This window comes from Lithobates pipiens, unplaced genomic scaffold (assembly GCF_037356315.1).
Source record: "Lithobates pipiens isolate NorthernLeopardFrog02 unplaced genomic scaffold, aLitPip1_a1.2 Scaffold_23, whole genome shotgun sequence".
Taxonomy (NCBI): Eukaryota; Metazoa; Chordata; class Amphibia; order Anura; family Ranidae; genus Lithobates; species Lithobates pipiens.
This window is the reverse complement of record NW_027507785.1, coordinates 180,630,663-180,638,779: the sequence shown is the minus strand read 5'-3', so window position 1 is coordinate 180,638,779 and position 8,117 is coordinate 180,630,663. Positions and strand designations below refer to the sequence as shown.

General features: G+C 42.3%; 1 long non-coding RNA gene across 1 annotated transcript; it reads right to left on the bottom strand.

Annotated features, from left to right (window-relative positions):
* Nucleotides 1–2,373: 2,373 nt before the first annotated feature.
* LOC143927006 (uncharacterized) lies at nt 2,374–4,689 on the bottom strand. The gene is made up of 3 exons (XR_013262198.1): nt 4,268–4,689; nt 2,599–2,657; nt 2,374–2,413 (listed from the first exon to the last, which is right to left on the bottom strand). It is a non-coding gene; the product is annotated as an uncharacterized LOC143927006 (long non-coding RNA).
* Between the last annotated feature and the right edge of the window lie 3,428 nt (nt 4,690–8,117).

The window sequence follows — 8,117 nt, the reverse complement described above, 5'->3', positions numbered from 1 at the left end:
ATTCTGACCAAATCCTTTTGGGTGACCTCTAGTTCTCCCATATAGAGGAGTGTATTGCTCCCATGGTTTAGAGAAGCAGGATCTCCCAGCTTATGGATAGTGTAGGACCCACTAATCATGGGGTACTTTGTCACAGTAAGTGGGCTTAAAGCGGGGTTCCACTGTCTCCAACATTTTTTTTTTTTTTTTGCAAAATCACGATTAACATGGTCAATTATATCACTCACTTGTTCTGTTTCAAAATACTTTGTCTGTCCGTTTTTTACACATGATGTAACTTATAAAAAGTCATGCTGCCCGTTGTCATCTTGCCTGTGGGCATGTGAAGCCCACAGGCATCCTCTTCCGGGATACGGTGCTGCTGATGGACCAGCATGCACCGCCCCCGTTCGAGCGCCAATCTCACGCATGCGCAGTAACGCCGCCATCAACCCCACAGGTTCTCATCACAACGGGCGTCGTCGTAGGAAGTCCCGCCCCGTTGTGATGGCAACAAAGATAAACAAGGTCAAAATCAGCTAGAGCGGAGAATCAGAGGAGAGAGCGGCGCTGGAGTTAGAGGAAAGGTAAATATTAAAAGAGCTTTTACCTTACAGCCAAAAATATTATAAAGATAAATTAAACTTAAAATATATAAATTAAAAATAATAATAATTTAAGTTTAATTAATCTTTATAATATTTTTTGCTGTAAGGTAAAAGATCTTTAATACTTACCTTTCCTCTAACTCCAGCGCCGCTCTCTCCTCTATGATTCTCCGCTCTGGCTGGTTTTGACCGCGTGTGTGTGTGTGTGTGTGTGTGTGTGTGTGTGTGTGTGTGTGTGTGTGGGTGTGTGTGTGTGTGTGTGTGTGTGTGTGTGTGTGTGTGTGTGTGTGTGTGTATATATATATATTTTTTTTTTTTTTTTTTTTTTTATTTACTTGGTATTTATATTGGCATAAATTTTTTTTAACTACAAAGAGAGAAAAATTAGATTATATTATATATATTTTTTTCCCACACACACTCAAAGAAAAACAAAAGATAGCAACAGTATTAAAATAGAAGAATTTTATTTAATTTTAAATAATTTTATTAAACATTTTATTCAAAGACAAATATACAAAAAAAATAAAAAAATAAAATAAATATACACACACACACACACACACACACACACACACACACACACTACTATTCAAAACTAAAAAGAAAAAAAAAAATTCTATTTAGACCCTAATTTGAGAGACAGAGAGAAATAGTGAAGACAGCTAGTGAAGAGCGAGCAAGAAAAGAGGAAGCGAGAGAGGCAGAAATAAAAAAGAAAACACAACAGTGAGCAGTGAGCAAGAGAGAAAAGAGCTAGCGAGAAAGAAAAGAGTAAGCGAGCGAGAAAAGAGCGAGCGAGAGGAACGAGAGAGAGAGCGAAACGAGCGAGCACGAGAGAAAAGAGCGAGAGCAAGAGCAAAAAAGAGAAAAGAGCGAGAGCAAGAGCAAAAAAGAGAAAAGAGCGAGAGCAAGAGCGAAAAAGAGAAAAAAGAGCGAGAGCAAGTGCGAAAAAGAGCGAGAGCAAGTGCGAAAAAGAGAAAAAAAGAGCGAAAGCAAGAGCGAAAAAGAGAAAAAAGAGCGAGAGCAAGAGCGAAAAAGAGCGAGAGCAAGAGCGAAAAAGAGAAAAGAGCGAGAAAAAGAGCGAAAAAGAGAAAAGAGCGAGAAAAAGAGCGAAAAAGAGCGAGAGCGAGAAAAAGAGCAAAGAGCGAGAAAAAGAGCAAAGAGCGAGAAAAAGAGCAAAGAGCGAGAGCAGAGAGAGAGCGAGAGAAAAGAGCGAGAGAGAGCGAAAAGAGCGAGAGCGAAAGAGAGAAAAGAGCGAGAGAGAGAGAGCGCAAAGAGCGAGAGCGCGCAAAGAGCGAGAGCGAGCAAAGAGCGCGAGAGCAAAGAGCGCGAGAGCAACAGAAGAGTGAGCGAGTGAAGAGTGAGCGAGAAACAGAGAAGAGAGAGCCAGTGAAGAGCGAGTGAGAAACAGAAGAACGAGCAAAGAGCGAGCGAGAGAAGAGTCAGTGAGAAACAGAGAAGAGTGAAGAGTCAGCGAGTGAAGAGTCAGCGAGTGAAGAGTCAGCGAGTGAAGAGTCAGCGAGTAACAGAGAAGAGCGAGCGACAGAAGAGCGTGCGAGTGAAGAGCGAACATAGAGTCAGCGAGAAACAGAGAAGAGTGAGCGAATGAAGAGTGAGCGAGAAACAGAGAAGAGTGAGCGAGTGAGTGAAGAGCGAGCGAGAAAAGCGAGCGAGAAAAAGAGACACACAACTTCGCCCCCCCCCCCCCCCCCCAAAATAAAAATAAAAAATTAGGATACAGAATTAATAAATCAAACCAATGTATTAAACTTGAATTTTTGAAATGGTTTTGAAATAAATCAAATCCACTTGTCTCTTCAAATCTATGGAATAAAAATAAATAAATAAATAATGCATTAATAAATATAATAAAAACATTAGATAAATAAATTTAACCAAAAAAAAAATTAAAACAAATACACACACGCATATCTTTTTTGTAAATTGCATTAATCAGATTTTAGGATAATGTCACAGTTTATTTAATTGCACTGAAAGTTTAACATACCTGCAATAAAAGATGTCGATGAAAGTCAATCAATCGCTTTGGACAGATGGAATTTGGATCTACGAAAAACAATAATAAAAAAAAAAAGTTATCGTTATATATTTGGAAAGGAGTGGAGGTTGCTTAAGACCCCTTTCACACCACACCGCTGATAGCGTCGGCGGTAAAACGCCGCTATTTTTTGCGGCGTTTTACCGCCAGATTTGCGGAGCATTTCAGCCGCTAGCGGGCGCTTTTACCCCCCGCTAGCGGCCACGAAAGGGTTAAAACTGCCGGCAATAGCGGCGTTTTGCCGGCGGCATTACAGCGCTGCCCCATTGATTTGAATGGGGAGCAGCGGTGGAGAAGCGGTAAACACACCGCTCCTTCACTGCTCCAAAGAAGCTGCTGGCAGGACTTTTTTCTGACATCCTGCCAGCGCACCGCTGTAGTGTGAAAGCCCTCGGGGCTTTCACACTACACACAATGGTGCAGCTTCTTTAGGGCGGATTGCAGGCGCTATTTCTAACGCTATAGCGCCTGCAAAACGCCCTGGTGTGAAAGGGGTCTAAGTGTTATGAATAGAAGTATAGATGAGGTTGGTGGATAAAGTAAGGACGAATAGGAGGGAGGGAGGACAAGGACTGAGGAATGAGGAGGAGGAGGGAGGACAAGGACTGAGGAATGAGGACAAGGACTGAGGAATTAGGAGTGAGGAATGAGGACAAGGACTGAGGAATTTTGAGGAATGAGGACAAGGACTGAGGAATTAGGAGGAATGAGGACAAGGACTGAGGAGGAAGGAATGAGGACAAGGAGTGAGGAGTGAGGAATGAGGAATGAGGACAAGGACAGAGGAGTGAGGAATGACAAAGTCTGAGGAATGAGGACAAGGACAGAGGAGTGACGACAAGGACAGAGGAGTGACGACAAGGACAGAGGAGTGACGACAAGGACAGAGGAGTGACGACAAGGACAGAGGAGTGACGAATGAGGAATGACAAGAACTGAGGAGTGAGGAGGGAGGAGTGAGGACAAGGACTGAGGACAAGGACTGAGGACAAGGACTGAGGAATGAGGAGTGAGGACAAGGATGGAGGAGGGGAGGAGGGAGGTGTAGTAGTAAGTAGTTGTTGGCTTAGTAAAACAGGAGCAGGGAGGAAGACAGAGCAGGACGGAGGAGTGAGGACAGGAGAAACTACAGGACAAAATGGTGGAGAGGAGAGGATGAAAAAATAAAAAAAACACACCACCACAACCCCCCAAAAGTTTTTGTAGACATACCAGGGTATAGAGAGTAAAGATGGAATTATAACAATTATAGAAAAAATATTCAGGACGGTCAGAACAAAATATATCACTACAAAAAAAAAAAAAAAACAAATTAAGAAAAAATAATAAACACATTATAATTGCATATATTTTTAGAACAGTCAATTGCATTGCAAAGACATACTACATATACAAGCAGAAAAAAAAAATTCAAAACAGGACATCTATTAATCAAAGAAAAGAGAAAATACATGCTAACACACAGCAGAAAGAAGTGGAAGATAAAAAAAAAAAAAAAAAATTACATTACAAATAACAAAGAAGGAACAATCCAAATGAAACCTATACAAGACATACAAGACATGTATACACACAGTGAGCACATTTAGACCTACATTTCATTATTACAAACACTTACCTGTTCTGGGTAAATCTTCTAGGTGAATTAGCTGCTTGAATCCCGACTGATCTTCTCTCCTATCTGGTCAGATGCTCTCCCCAGGACATCCACGTGTGTTCTGGCAATAAAGGCTTTGTTCCCTTCTTAAAAATGGCGCTGCTGTCTGCCTCAAATCGGGTCATTTCCTGCCTGCAAATCTCGTGTGTTTTCAGCACAGTCCAGCCCACAGACTCATGGGAAACGATGACACTCATTTCCCATGAAGCACTGCAGCTAAGGAAGAGAAAAACACCACCGCGGAGGAGGAACAAGGCAGATTAGGTCTTCTGCATAGCAACAGGGTGTTCCAGGTAAGTGAAAATTTTTTTTTTTACAGAATGATTTTTAGGACATTAAAAGGGAGAGGATAAGGTGAAAAGTGTTTTCAGGGTGGCCCTCCACTTTAAACCGCTTTAGCCTTCAATCCCCTCATAACCCTCTCCTCTCCTTCTTACATAACCCCTTCTTCTACCCAGTCTGATCATCCCCAGCCTCTTTCTCTGCATGGTCCAAGGCAGGGCTGCTGTCAGCAAGGGTTTCAACTGCTGGTGGCACTGTGGCTCCCAGATCTATGGGCTACAGTTCCGGTGTCCACCAGTGGGTGTCTCTCAACAGTCGGAGGCTGGCGGTTGGGAGAGGATTCACCTGCTGGTGGCATTGTGCTCCCAGATCTTTAGACTGCAGTTCTGGTGACCACCAGTGGGTGTCTCTCGGCAGTTAGGAGCTGTCATCATGCCCTGCAATCAGGCATTACCTGATGCTGATTGAAAGTGTATTTAAACCTGTTGAATGCTATTACACTTTGCCTTGGTATTTTCTCCTTGTGCCCCTGATCTGTGTTTCTGAAGCCTGCATTCCGTCTCCTGTTCCTGGACTCTGACCCTGATCCTGCAGCCTGATTTCTTCCTACGTGCTAAGTCCGTGCCTGATCTGTGTTTCTGAAGCCTGTATTCCGTCTCCTGTTCCTGGACTCTGACCCTGATCCTGCAGCCTGATTTCAAGTCAGTGCCCTGGTTCCCTTTCCCTGTCCTGTCTTGTTCCCAGCTCCCATCTGCTTGATCTCCCATGTTTGACCCTGGCTCTGGTATGATTAAGATTTGGATATCCCATGCTCTCTACATATTAGATTTAGAATGTTGTTTTTTTGTGTTCACTGGTTATTGGTTTACTGGTTGGGTTACACTATTTACTGTATTGGAGGTGCGTTTTCTTTGTTGTTCATTTATCTTTTAATAAATCATATCATTTTTACATTTTGCCTGTGTTTGGTACAGTCCACAAATTTCTGGTCACATCGGCCCCTTACATAATATCAAGGCCAGTCCTGACCAGAAGTGGAGATGCCATATTGGTTCTGCCGTTTGGGGGAAAATGCATCTGGAGGAGGTTATTTTTCTTTGCTGGTGACAGAGGATAATGAATACTGCTGCCAGATATTGAAGAAGTGGACCAGTGACCAGCTGTTAGAATGTATCCAACTTGCTCATTCCCTAGATGATCAGGGCAGTGTGTTGTTTGGAGATGTTCAACCTTTGATTCAGGTTTGTGCAGAGTTTGTTTTATCCAGTACTCCTAAAGGCAGTGATGACTTTTCTCCCCCCTTCAGTATGGCTCAGGTAGAATCTCTGGTGTGGTTATTGGAGAATGGCTCGGTTTATTTCTTTGAGCACTATTCATCATGTTCCCAACAGGTGTTAGGGGAGTGTATCAGACTGGTCAGACAGGCAGCGTGTAAGACAAATTTTGTTCAACCTTTACTACAGGCATGGTCAGATATAGAGCACTCAGCCTCAGTCAGATTGCAACAGCCCATTCCTGCTGCCAGAGTAGACATGTGCAATTCATTTAGTTCCAAATTCGTTTTTTAACAAATTTTGACAAATTTGTTAATTCCGAATTTCCAAATCTCCGAATTTTTCAATTTCCGAAATTTCCGAATTTCAAAATTTCCGAAATTACAAATTTCCAAAATTATGAATTTCCGAATTTAGAATTTTCGGATTTTTGAATTTCCGAATTTCCAATTTTCAGATTTCCGAATTTTGCATTTTCGGATTTCTGATTTTCCGATTTCCGAATTTTCAAATTTCCAAATGTTCAAATTTCCGAATTTTGAATTTCCGAATTTCGCATTTTCGGAGTTCCGAATTTTTGGAAATTCGAAAGTCAGAAAAAAAGAAAGAAAATCTGTTTAATTCTAAATAATAACTAACTATTAAATTATAGGTATTGGAATTCCCTTTCAAATTTGTCTGTTAGTGAACGTAACAAGTATGAATTTATCCAAAGTTACAAATTAAATTATCTGAAATAACAAATGCTGCATCTAACCAAATGGAACATAACTATCTAATAATAATAAAAAAAAAACTTTTTATTATTATTAATTATTTATTATTAATTTGCTCCGTTCCATTTGTTATTTCAGATAATTCGTAACTTTGGATAAATTCGTACTCATTAATTTAATAGTTAGTTATTAATTAAACAGATTTTCTTTATTTTTTTCAGATTTTAAAATTTTTGGACTTTCAAATCTTTGAATTCCCGAATTCCAAAAATCCGAAAAATCAGAAATTTGGAGTTCTGAAAATTCGGAATTCCGAAAATCCAAAATTTGGAAATTCCGAAATCCAAAATTCTGAAATCTGAAAGTCGTAAATTTGAAAAATCGAACTTTCGTAAATTCGGAAATCGAAAATTCGTAAATTCGGAAAATCGAAAATTCGTAAATTCGTAAATTTAGAAATTCAGAAATCTGAAAATCCGGAATTCGGAAATTCGAAAAAACTGATGTTCTTGTGCCCGCTGTCCAGCCTGATGTTCTGGTGCCCGCTGTCAGGCCTGATGATCTGGTGCCCGTTGTCCAGCCCAATGTGCCTCTGACTGGTGCCCAGCCTGATGTGCCTCTGCCTGCTGCCCAGGCTGATGTGCCTCTGCCTGCTGCCCTGCCTGATGTGCCTCTACCCACTGCCCAGCCTGATAATCCAGTGCCTGTTGATCCGATGCCTTCTTTCCAGCCAGATTGTCCTGTGGAGGGTAGGATTCCATCTGCTATTGGGTCTTACACATCTGAGTCTTGTGTACCTGGTATGGGTTACCTGTTCTGCCTAAGGTTATATTTTCAGTTGCCTCGATTGGGTCCCTCCTACAGTACATTGCTCCGATGGCACCAAAGCCTAGTGGTCCGAACATACCCTTCACAATTGGTAGCCACGTTTACCTTTGTGACCTTGGTAGCGGTGATCCAGGGGAGTGATGGTCACGGCTGTTGAGGCTCTTCAAATTCTTCAATGATGTCCCAGTGAGTATGTTATATCGGATCCATTCCGATGGCAAAAAGGCTCAAATTAATGGTACCCGAGCCTCGGTTCAAGAACAGGGTTTTGCCTCTAATGTGCCCTATATGGCGCTGGACCCTTGTTCAATGGTATTCCTGGTCTTAATTGCCCAAGGGAATCTGAAGGATGCCTTACAGGTCCAAGGGTGTGGATCCAAAAAAAAGGGGGATCTGGTCCTTGAAGGTCCTCTGAGGCGCTACCTGCTGTGATGGGGGAAGATTGGGCCATTCTCAGGACCTGCAGCGTGGACGGTGAGTACTCCCTCAGGGATGCCTTAATATCGCGTTGCTATGTGTCAGCAAAAGGTCCTATGTGCGCCATTGTGTCCCACTGGTTCTAGTGTTACAGGTTGATAGCAGGCTGTTTACACTTATACAGTATGTGTCCCGCACGTGCGCCATGGCCATGGTGGGCATGCACGTGCCACATGCATCGCATGTGTGTGCCCGCGCACCGGGGGCATGCGCATGCACCGCGAGGGTCCCGTC